Genomic DNA, 24,941 nt, shown 5'->3' with positions numbered 1-24,941 from the left:
CACATATCTTTGCGTAGGCTCGTCCCACTGCAGAAACGTATCCAATACCACCTGCGGACTATATTTGGCCGGTTTAGAAATCCACCTACGAGCTAACAAATCCAACACTTCTCGCTCCTGAAAATTAGGGAGCTGACTACGTCTCTGTCGACTGTCAGAAACGGCGTTCGTAGTTAACGAACTAAACAAAGAAGTCAGAAAATTAGCGACAGTGTCAGCTACTCGCCGACGAACAGAAGGAGAGTCAGTCATAAGGACAGGAGAGAAAAAGTTCGGCAAAGTAGTGGGAGGCAGGACAGGCACAGGTAAAATAGGTACAGGTGCAATAGGTAATCCGGGCTGAGGAGGTGCCGGAGGAACTTGGACAAACTGGGGAGCAGGAACGGGAACATGCAATTGCGGAGGAGCAACCTGTGGCAACATTGGTGCAGTAGCACCTTGTGCGTAAGGGGGAGGAGACTTTAACAAATAAGACATTAATGGATCCTTTTCAGAATCTTCCGCTACTTTTTCCAACAGAGGTGTTAATACTGGATAGCATCTATCGGTTGCCATATTATGCTGTCGTTCAGACACCTCAAGAGCCTTATCCTCTACATCATTTTTAAATTGCCTAGCAGCTTGCATAATAGACATGCCATTTACTTTTCTATCTTTCTTCGCTTGTTTAATCTCGCGTTGTCGGGCTTCTTTACGCCATAGGCGGAAAGAGTCAAACATTGCGGGTCTAGCCTTTTTCTTAAATAACTTTACTTCTAAATTATCTAAGACTTCTGTTTCAAAGCTTCCATTTTGGGGCCATCGCAAAACACCATCTTTCTTGGTGTAGCGGACCCATATTTCATTATACGTGATTGGACCCACGCCATGCTTCGAGTAGAGCTCATACGTTGGAGTTCCAACTGGAGGTATCGGACACGAGTCCTCCAACCGGGAATCCCTGTTGCAACAAAAGACCAAATTACCAAAAATACTGCGGCTAGGCATCGTGCTCACTAACCCAGTTTCAAACTTCGAAGGCTTATCTTTACCGATATACTCGTAAATGTACGAGACCCTCGGTTTTTGGAAATTGCAATTGCCAAATAAAACTAAGGACCCAAACTAAGTTACCAAAGACCAAGTTACCAAAGACCAAACCAATATGCAAAGGACCAATGCAAACCAGGCAAACCAAGGTGTTTAAACCAAGGTACCAAAGAACCAGACCAAATACAAACCCAGGTATTTAAACCAAGGGACCAAAGAACTAAGGACTGGGTGCGACCCACTTTATACTTAACTCAATTTATTTATGATCGATGACGTCATCTGAAGATCACCCGTCTAGTGTTTCGCCGTCCAAAGAATTATGAATGGGTCCAAGGCAGGGCGACAGTCAGGGCAGCAGTCCTTCGTAGCCGTCTGGAAGAGGGAACCTCGCAGAAAAAGACCTTCGGACCACTTTTGCGACATACAGGGATCGATGAAGTGGGAGATCTCTTCCTCCGGAATTTTCTTACGAAGCCCCACACGATCTTCAAGCTTGGACCGGTACCGCTGATATCGCCCCACGTTGGGCGCCAACTGAGAGACCAAACTTTTTATAGTCCGGCAGCGCCAGGGAACAACGCTCTAAGCTCTCGGGTTCTCCTGCCTGGATTACCAATATAACAGAAACACGGGATTCTTCTAGATGGCATCAAAGATCGGTTTATTGGCTGCAGCCAGTAGCAGAGGTCCAACAAGTACCACATTAGTAGGTTGCGAGGAGACTGCTCAAAAATACAAAGCAGGTCGCTCCTTTTTATACCCAAAATCATGCTTCAGGCAAACATTCTTTAAAGTGCAGTTGGTCGCACCCCATGTACCCAAAACAATACTTTATTATTGATGACAATCCCATGTGTCCGGCCTCTGGCTAAAACGTACGTTCTTCTGGGGTTGAAACCGGACCAGCCTAACATCCTCCTTTGAAGAGACCGTCCACTCATAACAAACAAATGGTCACCTCCCCACCATAAACAGGTCATAAAGGAAGGAACAGAAACGGAGGAAAGAGATAGAAAGTAAGGTTGGGCAGGTGGGTGCGGGTCATATAAGTTTATACAACACTGGCCTTTGATCAAAACCTCGCTTAACTCGAGGGCAGGTACTGGTTTGGCAAGTTTTCGCCTCAGGCAATAGCGTCAGCTTTCGCCAGGTCATGAGTCAGCGCAAGGCCAAACTGGGGGGGGGTGGACGTGTCCTACAGAGTCAGGCTGCCTACAGTGAGGGCGATGCAAACAAAATGGATGCCGTGCACAAGATGGAACCCGTGTGTTCATTGACGAGATTTACTAATATGCAGCAAATTCATCGGGGAAGCGTGATGAAAACACTCGTACATACCAAACTCGCTATTTACGATATGCAGATACCAAAATTGTAACGGAACCATGATATAAACACACGGGTTCAGAATTTACGGAACCACAGAAGCACTGGATGAAACACAGTTCCATTGAATGTTGCACTGGGTGATACAAAGTTCCATTATTTTAGTACTTGATGAAGCAATGTTCCATTGAATATAGCACTGAATGAAACAAAGTTCCATTTAATGTAGTACTGGGTGACACAAAGTTCCATTGATTGTAGCACTGGATGAAACAAAGGTCCTTTGAATGTAGCACTGGATGAAACAACGTTCAATTAAATGTAGTACTGGGTGAAACAAAGTTCCATGGATTGTTGCACTGGGTGATACAAAGTTCCATTAAATGTAGCACTTGGTGAAACAATGTTCCATTGAATATAGCACTGGATGAAACAAAGTTCCATTGAATGTTGCACTGGGTGATACAAAGTTCCATTAAATGTAGCACTTGGTGAAACAATGTTCCATTGAATATAGCACTGGATGAAACAAAGTCCCATTGAATGTAGCACTGGATGAAACAAAGTCCCATTGAATGTAGCACTGGATGAAACAAAGTTCCATTCAATGTAGCACTGGATGAAACAAAGTTCCATTCAATGTAGCACTGGATGAAACAAAGTCCCATTGAATGTAGTACTTGAAGAAAGAAGAACAAGGGGAAAGAAAGCTCCTTTGAGTTTTTCAATGTGATTTTGGACAGGGGCAGGTATGAGGAGCAGGAGCCCGACTCACCATTACGGTCAGAGACATTTCAAAGTAGAATCCGTCCCATATCTTATTAATCTGTTGTGGACAAGATTTACTGGTGCCTCTGAGGCACCAAGAACATCTGCCTCCTTCAACTCGGGGCGCAGAGCACTGAAGAAAACAAGCATTGACATAGCCAATAGGTCTCGCCTTTGGGACCTTAGAAGTGTTTAGCCATGCAACACTTGATGTTGTTGCACCAAGGATATTGTGCCGGATAACTAAACACTTATAAGGTCACAAAGGCGAGACCTATTGGCTATGCCAATGCTTGTTAAGGATGGGTTTTCATACTAACCCTTTCCGAGTATCCCCTAGGTTGTGTGCACTACTTGAATACATCAGAAAAATGTAACAAGTAAACAGTAACATCCAGCCCTGAAAGCACAACATTAGCTCCCTACAGATGTTCAAAGTTCTTTGCACCATTCACATGGCCTCCTGGGGCAACCATTCCAAAACGTAACACTACTATGACAACAGACCCCTGTGCTGTGCAACTGCCAAGGTGATTAGATGAACTACGCGCACTTCAGGAAGGGGCAGAGAAGCAACATATTCACACGCTCCCAACCTAGAGTCAGCAAATCCTGCGATGACTCGCCCTAAGCAAGGCCCCGAAACATCCCTCTGCACCTGTATCAGAGCTGGAAACTAGAGCAAGCAGAGTCAGAATTTAGGGACCAAAGCGTCCACTTTCATTACCAAACGTGTTTAAGAATATCACTGCTGTCAGACGTTCGTGTATTCTGTTGACAATGCATTTTGAGAAAGGGGGAGTATGCCAGTACGGTGGGATTCGTATTCGCTACCTCAACCAAAGGGGTAGATCTATTTGTGAGTGTTTCTGTGACGGACGGCCTTCAGGTGGGCGAACAGCCACAGTCACGTGGGCTTTTTTTTAAGTCTTCACAACCCTGCAGGTTGTTGTTATGAAAATGTACAAAAATATGATTTTGTCAAAGACTGGAGGGAGTGCATTTCAAGGAAAGAAATGTCGAGAACACTCGCCTGTTTATAGGACAGGATGGAGCACGCGTTTCTCCACAAGAAAAATATTTTACCCATGGGGAAAAACAAAAGGCCAATTCATGTGTGCATCGTTTTTTACTTGGTGGAAAACCTGCATGGATACATTTAACACATTTGCCTACACAAATATAATCTATGACTGTTGTATATTTTCTGTATGTTCCTGCAGCCGTTTCTAAATCGCTGAAACTTATTTCAAACATAGTATTCACGTGGGTGCAAATGTCAGCCTTTCACAACTGCAGCTTTGCGATTTGGACAGCATGATGTTTCCATCGGTACAGTTATTGGGGTATGAATTGAACCACAAAGTCGAAGTAAATCAACAATTTATAGAAAAGTATAAGTAACGAAAAGTGCACTTTAAGGATTATTCGATATGTCACGCCCAGCAACTTCCCAAAATAAATCTAAAAGCATTTTTGTTTTGTTTGCTCTTCTGAGTAATGCACATGACACAACAACAATTTCACTATTCGACACAAGCATTGGCAGCGCAGCAGCAAAAGTAGCGCCGCGCGGCCGTAAAAGCGAAAGTCATCGCGATCACTCTGAAAGCGAAAGTGATCGCGATGACAGCCACAGCTTGCAGTGCATGTGTGCGAGTGGTGCGCGCGCAGCAGTAATCACGCCATATGGCGCCTCTGCTCAAGCGCGTGCCCGGGCACATGCACTGCAAGCTGTAGCTGCCGGTAGCATTTTTTGAAGCCCTCACTTAAAGTCTCGGCCTGACCCAGCGCAAGCGCTGGCTCAGGCGAGACCTTAAAATGGCCTCTACATTTGAAGTGTCAATAGTAGAAGGGATTTTTAGATTTTCTAGGGATGGTTTGAGAATATGTTGATTCATACTAAGGGCTGGGGATGCTGGGCAAGCTATGGATATATTTTGGTTATCCACGGATTAGATGTTTATCTTACCTGAGCGTTTCTTCTTCCGCGTCTGCAGACTCTTGTTCTTTCTCAGGGTTTGTAAAGGAACACAGATTCTCAAGTGTGGCCAACAGTTCAGTAAATGTATCAAGAAGGCCACAGCATGAAACCTCAGCGTTATTTGGTGGAAGAAGGGTGAAGGGTTGGTGATCCTTGGCCACGGCCGGACTGGGAACTAAAACCGGCCCTGGCAAAGTGCTAGGCCAGTCTTGTGGCCTGATTACGAGTTTGGTGGTAAAAGAACCGCTGTCGAAATGCCATCAGAAACCCTGCTGCCAAGTTTGCTGTTCCCCCGCCATATCACAATGTTGGCAGTTTGTAGAACGAAATACCCCTGGGGCGCCACTGCCACAACTAGCCATTCACCGACTGCTGTGATGTTGGCATGGAGAAAGCAGCTGTCAGAGGGTAGTACAGTCAGGCTCATCGCCATCAGAATTACGAGTTGGTTTTCCATCGAGCCGACTATGGCGGGAAGACCGCCTGCTTCGAGTCTGCGGAATTGAAGGAATTGAGGTGTATACTCACCCATTTCCTTTTCTTCCCTTTAGTCTCCCACAAAATAAATACAAAAATAAACACATACCTTACCACTGGGTCCCGCGTCTCTGCTCCTGCTCTCCTGCGTCCGACTCCAGGGACAGGAAGCACAGCCAGGCTCCCCTGACCAATCACAACATTGTAATGCAGTGTTGTGATTGGTCTGATCACTGTGACACTGGAGGGGTGGGCATGTTCTCCACAGTAATGAAGCCTGCATGGAGAACAGGGAAAGTGCGCATGGCTGTTTTGGGTGCCCCAAGAGGGCCGGCCAAACAGTCATTGCGCACTTAGGAGGGTTCTACCACTCCTCCCCTGCTCTGCAGCCGCGCCCCGTCCCCTCACACAAAGCTGCCGCAGCAGGAGGACAAAACAAAATGCTAATAGCGTTATGTTTTTTATCATTTTATTTTTTCCTTTATTTTACTGCTGCAGAGTAGTGGGGCGACACTCCTCCGCCTTAGCGAAGGAGCCACCATTGCAAACCACAAGACAAATGGGCACCTTACAGACTGCTGTTACTAGTGCGCGCTGGATGAGTCCAGCACCGAGGCTCTTCTGGAGGAAGGTGAATCTGTGCCGAGTACTGATAAGAAGAGAGGATGTGATTGAGTACAAAGGTCCCATGGCCGGTGTTTTGCTCTCTCCACGCAGACAAAAGGGAGCAGGGCTGCAGGTGAACCTTTGTGTATTCAGGCCTGATGTCAGACAGAGAAAAACAACTCCATGGAGTATGTTGATGTTGTGTCTGGTTGGACAGTGTGATGGCCACGGGACTGGGCATTATCATGGTCCGCATCCTTTTCAGCTGTGATCTCATTCATTGATTATAGCGATATCACCACCCACTCTGGCCGGAAGGAAAAGACCTGTTATGTCTGACGGGAATCCCTGCTGTATAAAGCAGGTGGGTGGCGGGGTACTCTTTGGGTGTCTCACCAACCACCCAGAACCATAGACTAATGGCAAGTGTGAGGGTTTAGACCCTGTGGTCTGTAGAGTCAGCAGCCACAGGTGCAAAAAGTAGAACTTGAACATACATTGGAAAGTGGCAAGACAGAGAGTCAGGCACTTGAAATCGACAGCTGGCGGTCTGTGCTGCTGCCCTCTTCCTGGTTATTTTAACAATGTTTTCAGAGAGATCCTTGAAATTGGGGCAGTGAAGCCGTGCATGATCGCTACTTCGTAGTGCTGTTCCGCAGCATTCCATTGCTAGACTGGACTTCCTTCATGCGCCATGTCCTCCTCCAGGCTCTTGCAAGGCGGCAGTCTGCTGTACCTCCACCCTCACCGAAAGACTTCTGCAAGCAGGCTCCAAGCACCCGTGGTGCCGTAGCCCACCCACCTCTCTGTGACTGTAGGATCCTAGAAGGATGGAATTGACTTGTCTCTATCGAAGTGCTGTCTCCATCGTGGTTGGCAGGTGTGGCAGGGTCCAGCCCTCTTCTCATCAGTAAGTGCTTCTCACCCGTAGCGGAGCTTGCACGACCTCTCGTCTGATAAAGCTATAATTCAATTCCAGAGGACCCTCTTATGATACCACACAGACCATCTACGGTGGGACCTTTCGGTAGTAACCTGTACTTGTGGCAAGATCCATGGAATAACGTAGAGGACCTGAAGTGCTGACAGAGAGTGAATAATGCCTGGATCCTGCAGGTGAACACCCAATTTCAAAAAGAATGTAAGACTGCCCACTTGGCCATAAAGAAAAGAGAAAGGAGTCAATATTATTTGATAGGAAAGGGGAAAACGTTAAAATTTAATGATGGCCCATCTCTGAACTTTTAATGGGATGTAGGGACCAGGAAGGCCAGAGGCACCTGTGAACGTAGACAATATTATCGATAGATTGGGTCGGGTCAAGAATTCTGCATTTCCACTTAGCTTCTGATGGAGAGAGCCATCATTCCTGTGGTATTGAGGATGTCTGCAGTGTTCTCAGATGGTTCCACAGCCCGTGGCAGTAAAGAAGAAAAATTTGAAGACCAAGAGGTCTCTCGATGACTGATGTTTATCACCAGAAGGTCACATCATATTGGAGCGTTCTTGCGTCTGGTGCTTTTTGTGCTTAATCTCTGGTGCTTCAAAGTTTCAGCAGACTTTGGATTCTTTCGAAGCTGAACATGGCTCTGCACACGCAGGTTGAAGTTCCAGACCTCACTCTGGACGGTCCAGCTGGATATTCCCTGAGCAGGGTGGTCCTATGCTCCGCCCAGGGAGATCACGCCTTTCCCAGAAAGGTTAAGGTAGATCTTCTTTCCAGCCCTCCAATGGTTCTCCCGTCTTAAAAGCATTCATCGGCTTCCTCTCACTGTCCTCTGTTCTGCAGTCATTGACTACTCTTTACCTCCCGAGTTACCGCTATGCGCCCTGTTTCTTACACAGTATTTCATGTGTTTTGTTTAAAATTGATTTTGTTTTCTTGATTAAAAGTTGTTGCAACTCTAACACGCTCACATCTGATGTTCAGTTGAGGTTTCATTGGACTCCATTCCCCAGCTCATTATCAGGTGAACAGTGGACACAGGCTCTTTACAGGTCTGGCTATAGACATCTTTAGTGCTCTTTGGAGAACTATTGTTACAAATCCTTTACCATACAGAGTGTCGTTTGACTCCGCCCGTGAGAGTATTTCTCTCTCACATCATGCTGATGGCTGTTTGGGTGTATCCTTCAGCGTCCTATTGCAGTCCTTGAGGGTACCATCTGTGAAGTGCACTGTGTCATCACATGTTTCATTCTTTTACCTCATACTTGTACACACAAACCATAGCTAACCTAGCATACCTACTCTACCAAACTTACCCCACGTACTTTACCTAACCTAGCGTCCCTAATTTACAATACCTAATCTACCATACCTACCAAACATGCCGAACTGCCAAACCTGATTAAACATGGCCACCTTTACAACCTACCCCATCATATTCACCTACTTTACCCACCTATCGCATCCACTTACTACTCTTGGATATTTCCACTATTAAACAAATGCATACCTACGTAATATTTAATTTAAAACCAATGTGCATTCAATTTCCTTTAAACGTTTTACAGTTCATTGCATTATTTCTATTCTAATGTTGTGTGTACAGGAACGTAGCCATCAAAATTCATATACATTGTTCACCCAAATAAAATATAACACAAGACACTTGTTTTTCAACAAAACTATCACTGCTTACGACGTAAGTAACAAGCCAGAATTACTGGCATTGCTAGTGTTTGTTAAAGGTTGCACATAAGCAGCATGGTTGAACATTTTAAATGTATCTGACCTGCATACACTGACCGGTTCAGATCTAAACGAAACCTAGTAGAGTCCATTTTATGTTGAGCTGATGCAGGGACTCTTGGCTATCAAATGTTCTTCTCCTCTACAATACCACTATGCGGCATGTGGGTGTGCTGCACATTGTTAACGTCGCCAGCTGTCCCCTTGCCAAATATTCATATCTAGAGAGGGAATTCTAAGAGAAAATAATATTTAACTACTCTAATTGTCCCCACACCTGCACCCGATTAGTGTAATAGGGGATCTCCAAGGACTCTCTGTTGTACACATGGTAGAAATCCAAAACTTGAAAGTGGATTGCCCCATAGATTGTTTGCTTGTGTTCCGAAGAAATATGGACCATCGTTGAGTACAATTTAATTCTGGAATCTTTGATCCACCCCTATAAACTATTTAGAGCAAGTAGAATTGAGAAAAGTCAAGAAGGAGCAGCAGTACCTGACAATGATTCCATATGCGCATGTCGAGGCCGTCCACTATGCATATGACTAACTTACAGATTCCGAGCTGGTCACTTCGCATGTCCAATGAATATTGTTGCACATTTATTGCACCTAAAATTCCAATTTTACTCTTGCAAGATAGTACCAAAAAGGATGCAATTTTTAATGAAGTCAAAACTTTCCTTGTTAAAAAGCAGCTGTTATCTCAGTTGGTAAAACTTCTGTCTTTAAGGACTTTGATCCTTTGTTCACCCGAGGGTGACACGTTTCAGCACTGAGTTCACTCCTTGCTTGTTTTGGGTGTTGGAGAACACGCGTAGGCTCACCTGAGAAAAATGGAGACATTTCAGTGATAATTTTGATGTGTAAAAGTCTTTATGATGTGATGAGCGTCCCTAGCCCAGTGACTGCAGTGTAAACAGTCCGCCTAGCTCTTTCCATTCCCACGATCACAGTTCCAGGTGACACTCGAGTTACCCACCATTCTTCACAAAACTATCTCCGCATCTTGCAAACTGACGACTCTCGAGGAGTTTCTAAATGAGAATCTTTTCTTGAGTCATCGCGGTGCTTTCTCATTGCTTGGTCGTATCGTTGTTGCTTTCATAGTTAGATGCACCCGCATTACGCCCACAGCTATACTTGGATCTGGGGAAATATATCTTGGGAAACATAAACTGTCTCCGAATACTGGAGCATGTTTGATCACCAGCCTTTGAAGCCGCAATAAAGCTGAGAATTTACAGGTGTCTGGCAGAAATGAAGATGACTTGGTTTCAATTGTGGTAAGAAATTGGATTTTTGTTTTGGTTAGCGTGAATAGCTTGGCATGGAGTTAACTAGTGATTTTGGTGCAGTCAAGTCATATGTTGAAACTGAGGTCTTTTTTTAGGAAATGTGTAGTTATATTTATAATCTTTTTTTATGTTTTCTTCTTTATTGATATTCTGGCATTTTGTGAATATATAATAATGAAATACAAATATTTCAATATCACATGCATGTCTTCAATGGTGCAAAGTCCATGTTAGGGTAACGTTCAAATAACTACTCCTCACCTATTAACTGCTGGTTAATAACAGTCCCTGATAATATTGAAGGGGTACATTTACTTGCACATGCTTATCTGACACGCCAGTTGTGCAAGCCAGAACCATTTCAAATATACATTTCAAAATTACAACATTACATATAAAACAATTAATCGTACACAATTTGAAACTCATTTAAAATCTAATTTATATCAAAATCAATTACTAAGGTAGCAATGTATGTAATTAGGACCCTGGGTCAACAAATCCAACTGTCTATAGCACTATGTTGCGGGCAGTTCAATATTAAATACTTTACATTTGCTCTACCTGATTAAACGGACATACAACAAGTATGTGTTTTAGTTTGTCATTAACACCCTGCCTAAAAAGACATAACTTTCCCATCCACCAACACTTCCCTTACCAATTTCCTCTCAGTGCTCGCTAAATAATTTGATTTAAAAAAAAGTAAAAACACATACTCATCCGTGCTTAATTTGAGCCGCTGGTTTGTGGTGCTTGGCACAGGCAATTAATTGTCAACACCGTCACTTATGACAGACTGCCGCATGGTGGCGCTGTTTGTCTAATTTAGAGGTGAGCACAGCCACAGTTGTTTATTAATTCAGTGTACATTCAAAATGACTACTACCTACCACTCACGCCAATCCTGCAGCTTATGGGGTGTAGAATAGTCTGAGCTGTCCCACTTGTAGGGTGTGACGGATAATAGTTGTGTTGGTATTGTCACTGGCAGAGCTGGCCGGAGCGATGTGTTGCGCAAGCTGCAGTGGCAGCCTGACACGGGCTCTGGCACTATCTTTTTTAAAACTAAGCACGCATACAACTATTTAGGAATTGCCAGTACCGATGTTTAGGATCAGCATGTGTTGAGACATATTCTTGATAGGTAGATAGTTTTGTTAGATGCTCCTGATCCATCATTTACCGCACTATTGGGACTCAGTTTTGACTTTTCCAACCACACAGTGTGACATGAGATGTGCTCATTCCAGTTTCAGTTCAGGCCCATTGCTTTCCCGAGTATGTCTCAATCACCAGATTCTATTCTCGCCGTGAAGGCATTCCATGCTCACTCTCATAGACACTGACTCGAACCTTAAAGAATAATGACTCTATGTAATGAACATAGTCCACCGAAAGCTGCATACTCTGTGTCCAGCTCTCCCTTATGCGCTCCAAAGGTCGGATTCAAGAGCTATGACTGCCCGAGAGGTATTCTTTTTAACCATTAAAGCCCTTCGCCGGAAGGAACACGCTAACTTATCACCCTTTATAGATTCTTAAAAGTGATTTAGAAGCGTCCCTCCCACAAACGGTATACTCGTGCAAAATTAATGGGAAACATTTCATATCAAAATGCTTTATCAAGGGCTGTATGATAAAGGCACGCATGGTTGAACCATGCATGCCTCTACCACGAAGCCCAAACCACGAATGCTTCTCAACAATGCATTCCTTTAAGTGTCCCGCCCTGAGCCCAAAACCCGGCCCCTCCCTCAAAACCTACCCTGACCCCAGTCTCCCGCCCACCTTGTGGCGTTCCCGTCCTATGTGCAGCTCCTTCTTTCCAATGCCTCTCCCCGCCAGCCAGCAGACAGAACGCCGACCGCCTTAACCTCGCATATGCATGGTTCAGCCATATGCATGGTTAATGCAAGCGATGTTCAGCTTGTGATGATACGGAATGCGTGCTCAAAGCCGTGTTGAAAAGTTTGTTCCCTTTAGCAAGGCTACGTGACTCAGACTACTCCCTGAATTTCAGATTTGCAATAACTCTGATTGTCTTTGTTCTATTCTGGTACTACGTCCTGCCGCTAATAGGAGTGTCCCTCTTTTGAGGCTAGTCATTCTTCAACTTTTGTCACCGAATGACATACCAACAAAGTAGTTGCCCATCCAGTAATTGGTTGTGTGAGAAATTCTTTTAAGGCCTTCTGAGGAAGGTCTATTAAAATATGATTAGTAAAAGCCAACAAAAGTAGAAATATTTACATTTTTAATGTTGGGAAACGAATTTTAGGACTAGAAGTGTCATAAAAATTTTAAATAGATTTGCCTAGATATCAAAATCTATCTGCCAATATGGAGAGCTTGAAAACCCTTATATTACCTTAACCGGTGCATTGTCAGACTCCTGGACTTTAGGCAGCATGTGTCGCATGTGGGCACACCCCAGAAGGTAGACGGAACACTAAGAAGGGGCAGCACTGTTTCCCCAAAGTTCTTTTCAATATTGGACAAAACTTGCTGAGGCCCTTTTCCCATACATTAGGAATACAATTAATGGGGTGCCAATTAATTAAACACATAATTCAATGCCCAGAGCTCTAAAACCCAATTGGTCTCCTCACCAGTTTTATCAGTGTAGGCTGAAATGGGCAAAGAGCTCTGTCCATTTTACGGGGGTTCAGGGTTTTGGGGGATCCGTAAACTTATAAGCAATGGATCTTAATTGAGAGTTCGAAATCGAAATGTGATTAAAGCAAGATTTTTAGAGGCCACGCAAATGCAGACCGGGCCTTGCATATCATGTCCTTTGTGTGCAGGATATAGTCATTCAGAGCTTCCATACATTACCCTGGCGTCTGCACGGGAGTTTTTTGGGTAGCAGGAGTCTGCAAGGTGGACTGCAGTCTGGCTACAAGATGGTGGGACTAGGATGGTGATGAAAGCTGGCCTTGCTTCGCATAACTCTACCTGTGCACGCCCTCATTTACCATTCCCTTCGAATGTGCTGAGGCTCATGGCTTGTAACACTCACCCTGCCTGGGACATCACACTTGGAAGTAACACCTCACTTTCGGCAGGGATTTTCTGGAGGCTCCATTGGTTCAGACAAGAGGGGACACTAACTCTGCTTAAGACCATTTAGGTTGGATTTTGGGCTTCCCCCTCTCTTGGCTGACCCAGGAACCCCCCCATCTATCTCAATAGTCCTCTGTGGAGGCACCTTGAAACTATAAACATGGGTTAAGGTCAAAACATATTCTTAAAGAAATAAAGTCTGAAAATAAATACACACAGACAGGGGACAGAGGAAAATGTTTTTTACAAAATGCACTGTATGTGAATCTGATTTGTTTATTGTTTTCACATCTATTAATGATATTCCTTACTTACTTGCTTTCCTGCGCACTTCCTGCTTTTCAGTTTCTCTCTGTGTAAATACTTACAATTACTTTGCTGACTCTCTGTTCCGTTACTTCGCTATTATCTCGGTTTTGGCGTCGCTCACAAAAAGAATGTGCTGATGTAAGTCACTCTTTCAACTGCAAAAAGTGGTATTTAGGGTCGGAATTCCCAAACACAGAATCCTAGAATCCGGTGTGATGATCCGCTTTGAAGAGCCCAAATGCTCACATGTGTAGAATTGGCGTTGGCTCGGGGATTTCCCCCCATTTTACACGTGAAGAGCAAAGTGTAACATAAACTGAAGTGGATTTCAACCTTAATCTAACAGTAAGACAGTAGTTGAGGGTTAAATATTTAAATTGAAGTGCATATGGATTTTCATTCATAGACAGCAGGATTTTTGTGGATACCTAAAAATGATTACTTTACCAACATGTGGACACAAGCCTACAATACATAAATTAAATAACCTTCACTGAACAAACTCCTCTGTCAGCTCCCAGCAGGCTGTAGATTTATTTCTTGGTTCTTAGCTATTAGCAAAGAATGGGGACCGGGGGTTATGTTGTTTAGAGAGGTCCAGTGTACATACCCCAGAAGATTTAGCAACAAAAAAGGGTACAAAGTTCCTCATGTACAGTAGCGAAGAGTAGGGTGGCCGAAGGTGGTGGAGGCGGTGTCTCAACCAACCAATCGTGAAGAAGAGTAAACCAGGGGAGACATGGGGGAATCCCCTTGGTGGAACTAGAGCTCTCACACACCCAGCAAGCTAGGTGTCATGCTTCATCATATGAGCACTGCCCCTCGTCAAGTCGGCGCTGCAATCCTTGACGGGCTCCCGAAGTCGGGGCTCTTTATCGGGGATCTTTTGTTCCTTCCGATGGATGCTTGGGGGTGAGGGGCCTAGTGTAGGAAGATGTAGCAGAAAGTGGATTAAAAACCGGGTCAGTTAGTCCTAAATAATTTTTATTCCAGAGGTAAACTGCCCTATTAAAATGGTGCAGAGTGGCTAAGTGCTAGGAGTTAGGTATCTAGACATGTAGCTCTACTCTATTGGATCGACATGTTTCTTGCCAATTGTGTCAGGAGGATCTAGGCAATTCATCAGGATCAAGGGAAAAACTGTCTACATAACGTGGTAAAGTGACATCTACATACCACGTCCTAAGGTCTGTTACCTGTTGAAAATGAAATAAAGAACATTTTAATTGATTCTTAAAACAATCTTTTCATACCCTACAAAGTTTTTTTTTAAAACAGTAGTGTCATGAGATTCACCGTGCTGAAGGTGTGTGGAGGAACAATTACATTACAGTATAGTGTCTCAAAAAACCATGTGGGAGTGAGGGAAGGGGAAAAAAACCACTAATAGGTCAGTAAGGAAACTATGGAGGAGCACAAGGGCACTCACCTACTAGGGTTGCTACTAATGTTAGCAACGGTACTGGAGGCTAAAAAGGAACACCGATTGGCTCCTGTAGAAACAGAAAGGTACCAATACTACAATCATTAGATGGACCTTATGTCATGTTAAAACCGCGAACAAGGTGCCATCCACGAGGGTGGCGGAGGCCGTGGCAGACGGATTGCTGGGGATTGGGAAACACCCATAACAGACCCAATCCAAGCAGATTAAGGCAAAATGATCCGGAGCCGGGCAAGGATGTCTAAGCCTCAGTAACCGGGAGCCGATGCAATCAATCAGCGAGGGGGAGGGCTCAGTATACGGGAGACTCCGGCCACCAACAGGTCAGTGCAGCTCAACGGACGGTGGAAGGGAACTTGTAAAGTTACTCACCAACGTGAATTCACGTAAAAGCAGATGACCTACCCAGACCGCCAGGAACCGGGGTGGTAAGAAGTTAGAGGAAGTCCGACAAGATCTACTCTGCTTCCGGGTGGTTCACGGGGTGTGTCATGCAACGTCATGACGACTCTCATTGTACGTTGGAGTCACCTGATGCTCCGTCGTGTGGTGACATGTATCGTTCCTAGGCAACGAGTTATAAACTGTGTGGTGACTCTCATTGTGTAGTAGAGTCACGTGACGCTCCGTCGGGTGGTGACGTGTCTCGTTCCTAGGCAACGAGATGTAAACTGTGTGGTGACTCTTGTTGTGCAGTAGAGTCACGTAATGCTTCATCGGGTTCCTAGTCACTAAATGCGTCATAGGGTAGCGACGCGTGTAGTCACTGAATAGAAGAGATATTACACTATAGGAACTGATTAGCAGAACGGTAGTCAAAAGAGGGGGTGATACACACACACTGGCTAACCGCAAGGTAAGCCATGTAAGGAATATCAAGCTGTAAAGGTACCTGTAGACAACCACTTACGGGTGTCGTGTAAGCGACTTTTGCTGTTAAAACAATGTATTAGTATAAGTGAATCCCATTTTGTGTCCCTTTTGAGTAAATCCACTACATCAGAGGAGCTATATGTATAAAGGTGGTCTCCTCGAAGTACCTCCACGTAGTGATATATGGGAATGTTTTGACTGGCTAGTCATGTAGTGTGGTAGCTGGTACATAACCACCTGGATATAGAATGAGGGAGGGGATGCCACTGATTGTACTACTGTACTGGATTGAGCACAGAGACACCGCCTCCACCACCTTCGGCCACCCTACTCTTCGCTACTGTACTTGGTTCTTAGCTACCCACATGGCTGCTTACCGAGGAGGTGTAAATTACTCAAGGGATTATCTGTCCATTACTGGGTGCTTACTTGGAGGGTATAGTTATTTATTCTACTTCGGCCACCTTAAAGCATTCCTCACCAAATCAGTCATTCCTAAGTTTACTGAATGAATTTGTTGTTGAAAAATGTTTTGAAGATTGATTCTTTTTTGTGAGAATAATAGTAAAACAAAGATTAACTATGACGCAGCCTTATCTTGTTTATTTGCAATGTGATTAACTAAATGCAACTAAATTACCTAGAAATATGTAATTCTTTTTTTTATTTATTTCAAAATACTGTACTGATTTTCAAGAGGGAAGATAGAAATAAACTGTAACAGGGTTAACATAAGATATCTAAGGCAAAATTATCACATATACAATCATAAAGTGAGGTTATTACGCCTAGATGGGTATCAAGAGACTAACCCCAGTGATCAATAATAAAAGAAGAAAAGACAGGCAGAAAGGAAGGAAAAGGGAAAGAAAGAAGAGAAGGAAAGGGAGAGCGAAGGCTAGTCGAGCGATAACATTTATTTCCAAAATGCTATGCATATGTTGGCACAAGAGCAGTCCGATATTGATAGGCCTAACATATAACAGGCTAGTACAGGTAACCATAATTAAATACAAATATTCCATTGATTCGTCAGTAAAGGCACAGGATATGATTCAAGGGCATACAGTAGTGCTCATGGAGGTTTGTAAGAGTCTAGATATTCCACATCTACCTGGATGAAGGTTTCCACAGAGTTTTGTAATGCAATGTTATCTGCCCCTCAGAGGTGGGTGATCCAGTTTATCCAGCTTTTATAAGATGTCTTCCTCATGTCCTTCCAGTTGGCAAGAACCATTTTCACCGCAGATGTTAGTAAAAGGTCAAGTAGAGCTTTATCAGAGTCAGTTCTTAAATTCGCGCTCAAGAAGGCCATAGGAAGGGTGGAGAATTCTTTGACCAAAGTACAATTAAACAAACCAGTTAAAAAGGCAGTTTATTTTCCCCAAAACGACTCTATAGTGAACACTGAAAAATAAGATGGGCTAAATCCCCCGTTTCTCGGTTACAGTTCCAACATGTTGCATCCTTACGGAGACCTAATGAGAATAATGGGGCAGTAGTCCAAAATGCTTTGTGTAGTAGACAGTATTTGGTTTGGGAGAGGACCGGAGAGATCTTATTACGTGAGACAGAGCTCCATAGTGTGGGCCATATATGGTCATTTGGTGGAGCTGATGATTGTTACCCCCAAAAGGCTATAGTCTTATCATTAAGTTTAGAGGTCTTTGGACGGAGGAGTTTATAAATCTGGGAGACCTGGTGGCCCAGTTTGTTAATGTTTGTCACAAACAATGAGATTGATGGTTGGATGGTGGATACTTTGGTTTTTGAAAGGGCCGTTCTGATTTTCAAGAAGTTGTAGAATCCAATGTCAGCTAATACTTAATTTAATATCAATTGTGTGGAATGTGCAAGTTACTAAAATATTATACATTCATGAAACCTTATGTGTTCCATATGCTAATACAGTTGTCATTTAGTATTTATGTATTTAGAAAATCTACATTTTCAAAAGGATTTGTGGATACAATAGTACCTCTTAAACATATAACAAACTATAACATGAAATTCAGCATGTAAGTGGTCATAAAAAGTAACTTCTATGAAATCATAAATCATGCAGTTTAACCCCAGGAAAAAAACAGAGGAAGAAAACCAAGGAAGCTGCATTCTCCAAAGAAACAGCAAAAACCAGATGAGTTAAATAGTCAACATTTTTAAACCTTCAAGTAGTTCATGAAAATCACTGGATACTGTTGTTCAACATAAATTTAATTGAAATAATGTCTGTCTCTAAAAATGTTCAAAAGGAAACTTTCTTAATAGCTCAATGAATTACTGTTATCAGTAAGGCTTGGCAAATCATGTGATTTTTAAAAAAAATGAAATTCCATTAAGCATTTGTGAAATTATGCTTTCGTAGCAAAATGTGATTTGCTGGTATTTTGTTCCACATTTTGAGTAGCGTAATGAGTAATTTCAAGAAATTTACATGAGTTTCAGGTAACACAAATTTCTCCCTCGTAATTACAATTTCACCCAGGCCTTCTTATCAGTTGAATGATACAAAACAAATAAAATGAAATATGTTTATTGTTTAAATACATTCAAATAAATAACAGAATGCACATAATGTATGACATGTTTTTCATTATCAATTAATGGGTTTTGTGATCAGATTTTTCTTTGGAATTGTGGATGAAATATTGACAGGTATGACAATGCGTGCTACTTCTGAATGTACAATGGCAGACAAATGCATTATGATAACTGCCTGGAAGATACATGACACACCAGTATTGTATGGTCCACCAGTTTTGTGGGTAATTACTGTGTGTTTTCTGAAATCAAGTAGTGTTTAAATAACAAAAGAGCACACAGTTGTGAGATGTTTTCAAATGTTTACTTTCTAATCAGATCGATACATGGGTAGGTTTCTGTGCTCATGGTTCTGCAATTTTGATATCTTAATTCGTCCCAATCGTATAATGGATTTCATTCCTATAGAGAATTATGTAAAGATATAGTGTTCCCCATACCTTTTAAGTGGTGAAACAGGATGGCTTTAAAAAAAAATTGCCAGATAAATTAGTATTTTCTTTTTAATTTAAAATATGATGTGGGTGTTGATGTTATAATCATTGGCCAATCACATTCCAGATCAATGAGGAGATGTCAGATTGTGTGTGGGTCCAATGTTGCTGAGTACAGAGGGGCAATGGGGCTTCAGAAGGATGTAGATCATGGAATCCTGATTGGAGGAAGGTCAAAAAGTCTGTCCGTGGATCAGGAATGATGAAAGTGGTTGATCAGCTTAGGGAGTTCTACACAAAAGGGTCAGAGGGTAATGGTGGGGTGGAAGCAAAAGCCGTGGAGGTTCTGAACTGGACGTTGCTAGCACTGTTCTGCAAACGTTTTGCAAACATTAGTCATAAACAAGAAGTCTCCACCATAAGAAGGCTTGATCAGGCAGCTTCGGTAAAGAGAGATTGATGGAATTCTCCACCTAGTTCCTGAGTGAATGTTAGGGGTGGTCGCTTTTGACATCTTAAAATGTCCGGAACCATCTTAGAGGGCTTTTGGCAGTCCTGGAAGGAGATGGCGAGTCTTGGTTTCCCATCTGTCCATGTCCTTTCAACAGCAGGTTGTGAAAGCGAGAATGGGTTTTGGGAGGCAAATCTCCCCCCGGTGCCGAACTTTATCTGCAGTTTCATTGCTTCCGTTGCTCTCAACCACTTCTTTTTCACCATCCCAAACTTATGCACAAGGCTCCCCTGCATTTGTATCCTTAATTTATTTTTCATGCCACATAGACCTGCCAGGTGGCGTTGTGCGCTTGGCACCGGAGAGAGAGAGTTTGGCATGCCCGTTGCTGCGTAGCATTTAAGGGAGGTGTTTTACACAGGACATGCTCTCTTACTTCTGCCTCACCTGTGTCCTTCGACAGGTACAAATAGTTGATGGTAGGCAGGGGACATGAGCCGCAGCGTGGTCCTGTGAGGAAATTGCGCGGCTGCTGCCTCTGCAGTTGGAAGCTTGCCACCATTTTGTGCAGCTTTAGCGAGTGTGCCTGAAATGGCGTCCTTAATGGCTGCTGGCAGCCCTAGACTTCAGTGCGCTCTGTGCTTGAAGGGGATCTGAACTGGATGTTCCCAGCTCTTGGGCATGTTTGTGTGTAGAACGGGAAGATGAGCAGCGGAGAGAACCACACAGGGGAGCAACGGAGTAAGGAACTAGAGGGGGTAAGCGATTATTTTTTCCTTCACTGGAACTTTTCTCCTTTTCCACCTTCTCTCTCTGTTCTTTCTTTTATCGCCCTTTCTTTTAACCCCTTCTATACCAAGTGCATGTTTCTTTGCTGGTGATGCGTGACTGTGGTGCCCAACCTGATCCACCCCACATCATGGATTTACCACCTGTGTTTAGCATGTGGTGCAGCGAGAGGGGAGCGCAGAGCCCTCCTGGCAGCCCTCAGCTCGAAAACTATTGCTGCCCATAGATGGTGCTTTCCCTGCCCTCCAGGGATGACGCGAGGATTGTTTTTAACTCCAAGTATTCCTAAGCTCTCTACACACAATGGACCTTTCTCATCTCCTGCCAGTGTGTTGTACTCTTTGTTAAAGAGGTACCAAGTGCCACAGGCACCGGTGCTGTTGCCTACCCAGTGGCATAACATAAGGGGAGCCCCCAAGTTTCGTTACGCCACTGCATCTACCCGGGTATGCGCCGACACATGTCATACTTCTGTTCCAGTGTGGGAAAAGGTTTAGGGAGCGGGTGAAAATTTGCAACATAGTGGAGCACTTTCTGCTTGAGATGTTGCTTCTGAATGTTTGAATCCCAGGAAGTGACCAAAATATCGAGCAGTTAAAATGAAGTCCAAAGTATAACAGGATGCAACTTCAGAGTTAAGTACCAAGCCAAAATATTTGCAAAGGAAAGGTAATGTTTTCAATGGCAACATTAATTACCAAACTAAGTGCGTTACAAGTGCAATTGCAGAGCAAAACAATTAAAAAAGAAGCCCTATTTACTATGGAAAAAAAATGAAAACTATAAATATACTGCAAAGAAGCGCATTGGTTTATTTATAGTTTTACATTTTTGCAAAGCGTACTGGGCCACCCTTTGGAGTTATGAGTGTCGAAGAGGGTGTAATGTGTGCACAGGGGACTTTTCCATTGTGGCATAGGATGGCAAAGGGATGGTATGTCCAAAGACTGAGCTCACACATGGATGGTGGTTTTAAGGTTGCTCAAGAGGGGAGGGATCAAAGAGGAAAGACAGCAATGCTGGAAGGTTACCAGCAATGTCACCTCATTTCTTAGGGGGGACTGATGGATTCTGGGAATGCAACATGTTTGTCCTCGGTTGGCGCTTTCATGGGCTCGTGTGGTCAGGAACTACCAGAGTAATCTTAATACCGGAGGCCGGTCGCCAAATGTCCTTAGCCCAGTCCCCACAATTGGCCACAGCGGCCAACATCGGGTCACTACACTGACGAGTCAAAAGGAGAGCTCAGGACGATGATCCCGATCTGGATTCAGCCTTGAGGGAGTCATGAGGTAGGGGGGAATTGAAATCCAAAGTTGAAAATTGAAAATACAGAATATGTAACAATGCTGAGTAGAAAAAATATAGAAATAAAAAAAATACAGTTGTTAAAAAACGGTCAGTGAAAGGTATGTAGCCACAGAAAATGTGGGGCTTCCATGTGACACAGAATGCACATGTTGTGGGCCAGCCTTTAAAAGTAATGACGTATGTTATATGTATCTATGAATATATATATATATATGTGTGTGTGTATATATGTGTGTGTTTATATGTGTGTGTGTATGTATATATATATATATATATATATATATATATATATATTGTGATTCCTCGTTCTGTGCTTCTCCAGGAAAAAACGAGTGTGGACCCAAATCCGTGTTTCTGAAATATTTTATTTGCATGCCACCAAGCTAGTCCGCCATGACTCGTTTCGGCCGCCCCACGGCCTTGATCACATGACACGCTTCGAACTGTGACTGTCATTTTTAAAGTGCCAGTACATAATTTGCATAAAATTGACATAGACAACATACTATAATTATATTATGTAGAAAATCTTTCTGCATTGTGTGTATATATATATATGTTAATACATTTTAAAATATAATCATATAGATATCTACACTATGAACAAGCATTGTCAATGTATCCATAAATAATTGTCCTTATTAACCATACAGATCCCTGTATAGCCCATGTAATGTCTGCCTAGATCCCATAGGATGGTGTATCCAAATTGATAAATGCTTAAATGCATAATTGAACTGCCAATCCTAATGGGTCTAAATTTCTAAATGTATGCAAAGGTGTACTTAAAAATAGTGTAGTGATTCCCTAGAAAGAAAAAAGAAAGAAAAACAAAAGAAGTGCAAAAAATCGAATGATAATAATATTAAAGTGCTATGTGCTCTGTATTATTGTACATCATTTGTTGTTATTATAGATACAACAATATGTATGTACATAGGTGACGTGCTAATGCATTATAATCTGTTAGGGTTTAATTAGCCTATAAGCATATATATATATATATGAATAATTGGGTAATCGCTGCACTTGTGCCATTTTTAAGTGCTGTATTACTCTATACCAAGAGAGGTTTATCCTCTGGTTGCCTGTATTGTCCTGACAGAATCAACTTTCCGCTTTCACTGAAATGTGACTCGAGTACTACAATCATGTACTACATATCACCACACAAAAGTGCTTTAGTGTTTGGGCACCGAATACCAAAGTGTCATAGTCTTGATTCCACCACAGGCCTCGTTCTTCCATCACCTGACACTCCCTGCCCCTTTATCTCACTCTTGCAGGTTCTTTTCTTTTTCGTCCCTGCTTTCTTTGTCAGGGTGTTTCTATCTTTATCCTTCCTCCTTCTTTCCACCTTTTCTGTTTTTCTCTTTCTTGCTCCCGATCAAAGTCTGATGTGGAAAAGTGAGTACCGTCTCCAGAAACAAGTGACGGTGGGCCCGCCTGCAGTCATCCCCTCAGATTAAGTACAGCCACACATTTGTGCCAAATTATTAGACTTTATAACTTCACTGAAAAAACTTTGTGCGATGGGTATGGTTTATGCTGATTGCACAAAACCTGTTGATCTGTGCTGCTTGTGGCTAGTTATGGCTAGCAATGCAACCATGACTACCCCACGCGCCAATGAGCTACTCATGACCTCACATATGACTCTACCAGTCACATTATTGATTGTACAGATGTTCCCCCTACTCCCAGGCCACTTTATTATTTGCACATTTCTACTTTTTGGGTCTGTGACAGGGCTCCCATACCAGTAAAATATTTTTTTAGAATTAAACATAACTACAGGGTTGCTATGTCTAACTTTCTCCCTCACTCTCTGGCCCACCTCCTTGCTCCTTCCAATCTTTCCTCCTTATCACGATCTCTGTCTCACTCCCTCCTTTATGTTTTCTCTCACATTGGCCAGGGTTGATGGATAATGCATTGAACTAGATAATAATAATAATAATAATAATAAATAATAATCCACATTTGTAAAGCGCAAACAATCACCTGTAAGGGTCTCTAGGCGCTGGGGGCCGTTGGGAAGATTAAGCAAGCTATTGCCCAGAGTCACATGGTGCTGGGCTAATCTGCCGCCGGTGATCGAACCGTGATCCCCAGATTCCGGAGTCAGTCGCCCTGGCCACGGCGCCACACCTCTTCCAGAGAGGATGCTCTGAATGCTGCACACCCAATGTGTGCTTGTGAACAGAAACCAAGGTGAGCAAACCATAGCCCTCCCGACTGACAGGAGTCAAGGCTGCGGTTGCTGCCGGCATCGCGAGACTTCTGTGTTCAACGAGAACCGAACTGTAGCCCTGCATGTCCTCGCGAGCACAGACTGGCAGCTTTCGTAACCGGCAGTGTCATCTTTTTCCCTGGGGGGTCCATGCCTAGTTGCATCCTGTCCTCTCCTCTCCTCAGCCCCTCGTATGAACCCAGCATTGCCTTCGAGGGAAAGGTCTGATGTCCTACCGGGGCAGCTGGGTCCCACCATCCCCAGGGGTGAGCCAGGACACGCGTTGCACCGAAGGGAACAGCGGAGCAGTTCGCAAATAAAGCTCTCCCTTTCTGTTCACTCTTTATTCTTGAGGTGGCAGCTATACCTATAAGGGGTGCCCTATGGCCATTTCGTTTTCTGCATTGCTTGCCCTTCCACATTTGTCTCCTGTGCTGTGGACCTCTGGCCAATCCATACATGGCTCAGCCCAGCCTTATGAATCTCCCACGTTATTCGTGTCGCAAAAGCCAGGCCTGAACCTAATTCAAATTACTCTGCTTTAATTTGCACAAGTTCGCATTGTGCTTATTTATGCGCAATTACCAACCTCGCACCCTTAGGCCGCCACATCTAATTGTGCACTATTCACAGAACGAAATGACCACTAACACGCGGGAACAGCAGAGCGCCAGCAGCAATTTGTGAGGCTTTAGCTTTCTACTGTTTTTTTGCACAAAATGTGTCCTAGAATTCAAATAATTTACACCTATTTTGAATTTTCTTAAGGATCTCCTATGTTATCTTATTTAAAAGTATTTGAAACTGGTTATATTACAAATGCTATATAATCTGAAAAGTTACATGCTACTAAACGGTATGACACAGATTATTGTCTCATGCAAATGGTATAAAAAGCCTTTCACTTATTGTTTGATATAAAAATAAATACATAGGTTTATAACACATAAAGAGAACTAATAATGAAACTTTGTGATTCGAGTAAGATTTACAATTTGCATAACTGGTCTCTGAGGTGAGGTGTCAGAGCCAGCGGTCTGTCAGTCATATGTCTGAAGTGAAGAGAGCCTTTTGAGGTGTCCCTGTCAACCATCAGACCGAGTGACTGTCTCCCTTTGTCTTCTCCAGGACGAATTGTGTCTGTCTGGACAGGAGAAGGGGCACCTGACCGGAGCTATCCAGCGCGGCGCCGCAATCCGCCCAGCAGGGCAACGGGCTCCGGAGAGGTAGGACTCAGCTTCTTCATTGCCGCTTTGCTAGGTTTTATTCTCTGGTATTTCTATATAATTTACACAATTGTTT

At 43.4% G+C, this 24,941-nt stretch overlaps 1 long non-coding RNA gene across 11 annotated transcripts in view; it reads left to right on the top strand.

The window, feature by feature from the left end:
- Positions 1 to 24,941, top strand: part of LOC146808945 (uncharacterized) — a 588,451-nt gene that overhangs the window by 157,135 nt on the left and 406,375 nt on the right. For all 11 annotated transcript variants that reach the window (XR_014966289.1, XR_014966287.1, XR_014966293.1 and 8 more), the window contains one exon: positions 24,768 to 24,865. This is a non-coding gene — a long non-coding RNA (uncharacterized LOC146808945). The remainder of the gene's footprint in view (positions 1 to 24,767; positions 24,866 to 24,941) is intronic.

The sequence above is a fragment of the Triturus cristatus genome, chromosome 7 (assembly GCF_964204655.1).
Source record: "Triturus cristatus chromosome 7, aTriCri1.1, whole genome shotgun sequence".
Classification (NCBI taxonomy): Eukaryota; Metazoa; Chordata; class Amphibia; order Caudata; family Salamandridae; genus Triturus; species Triturus cristatus.
This window is presented reverse-complemented; position numbering and strand designations above follow the sequence as displayed.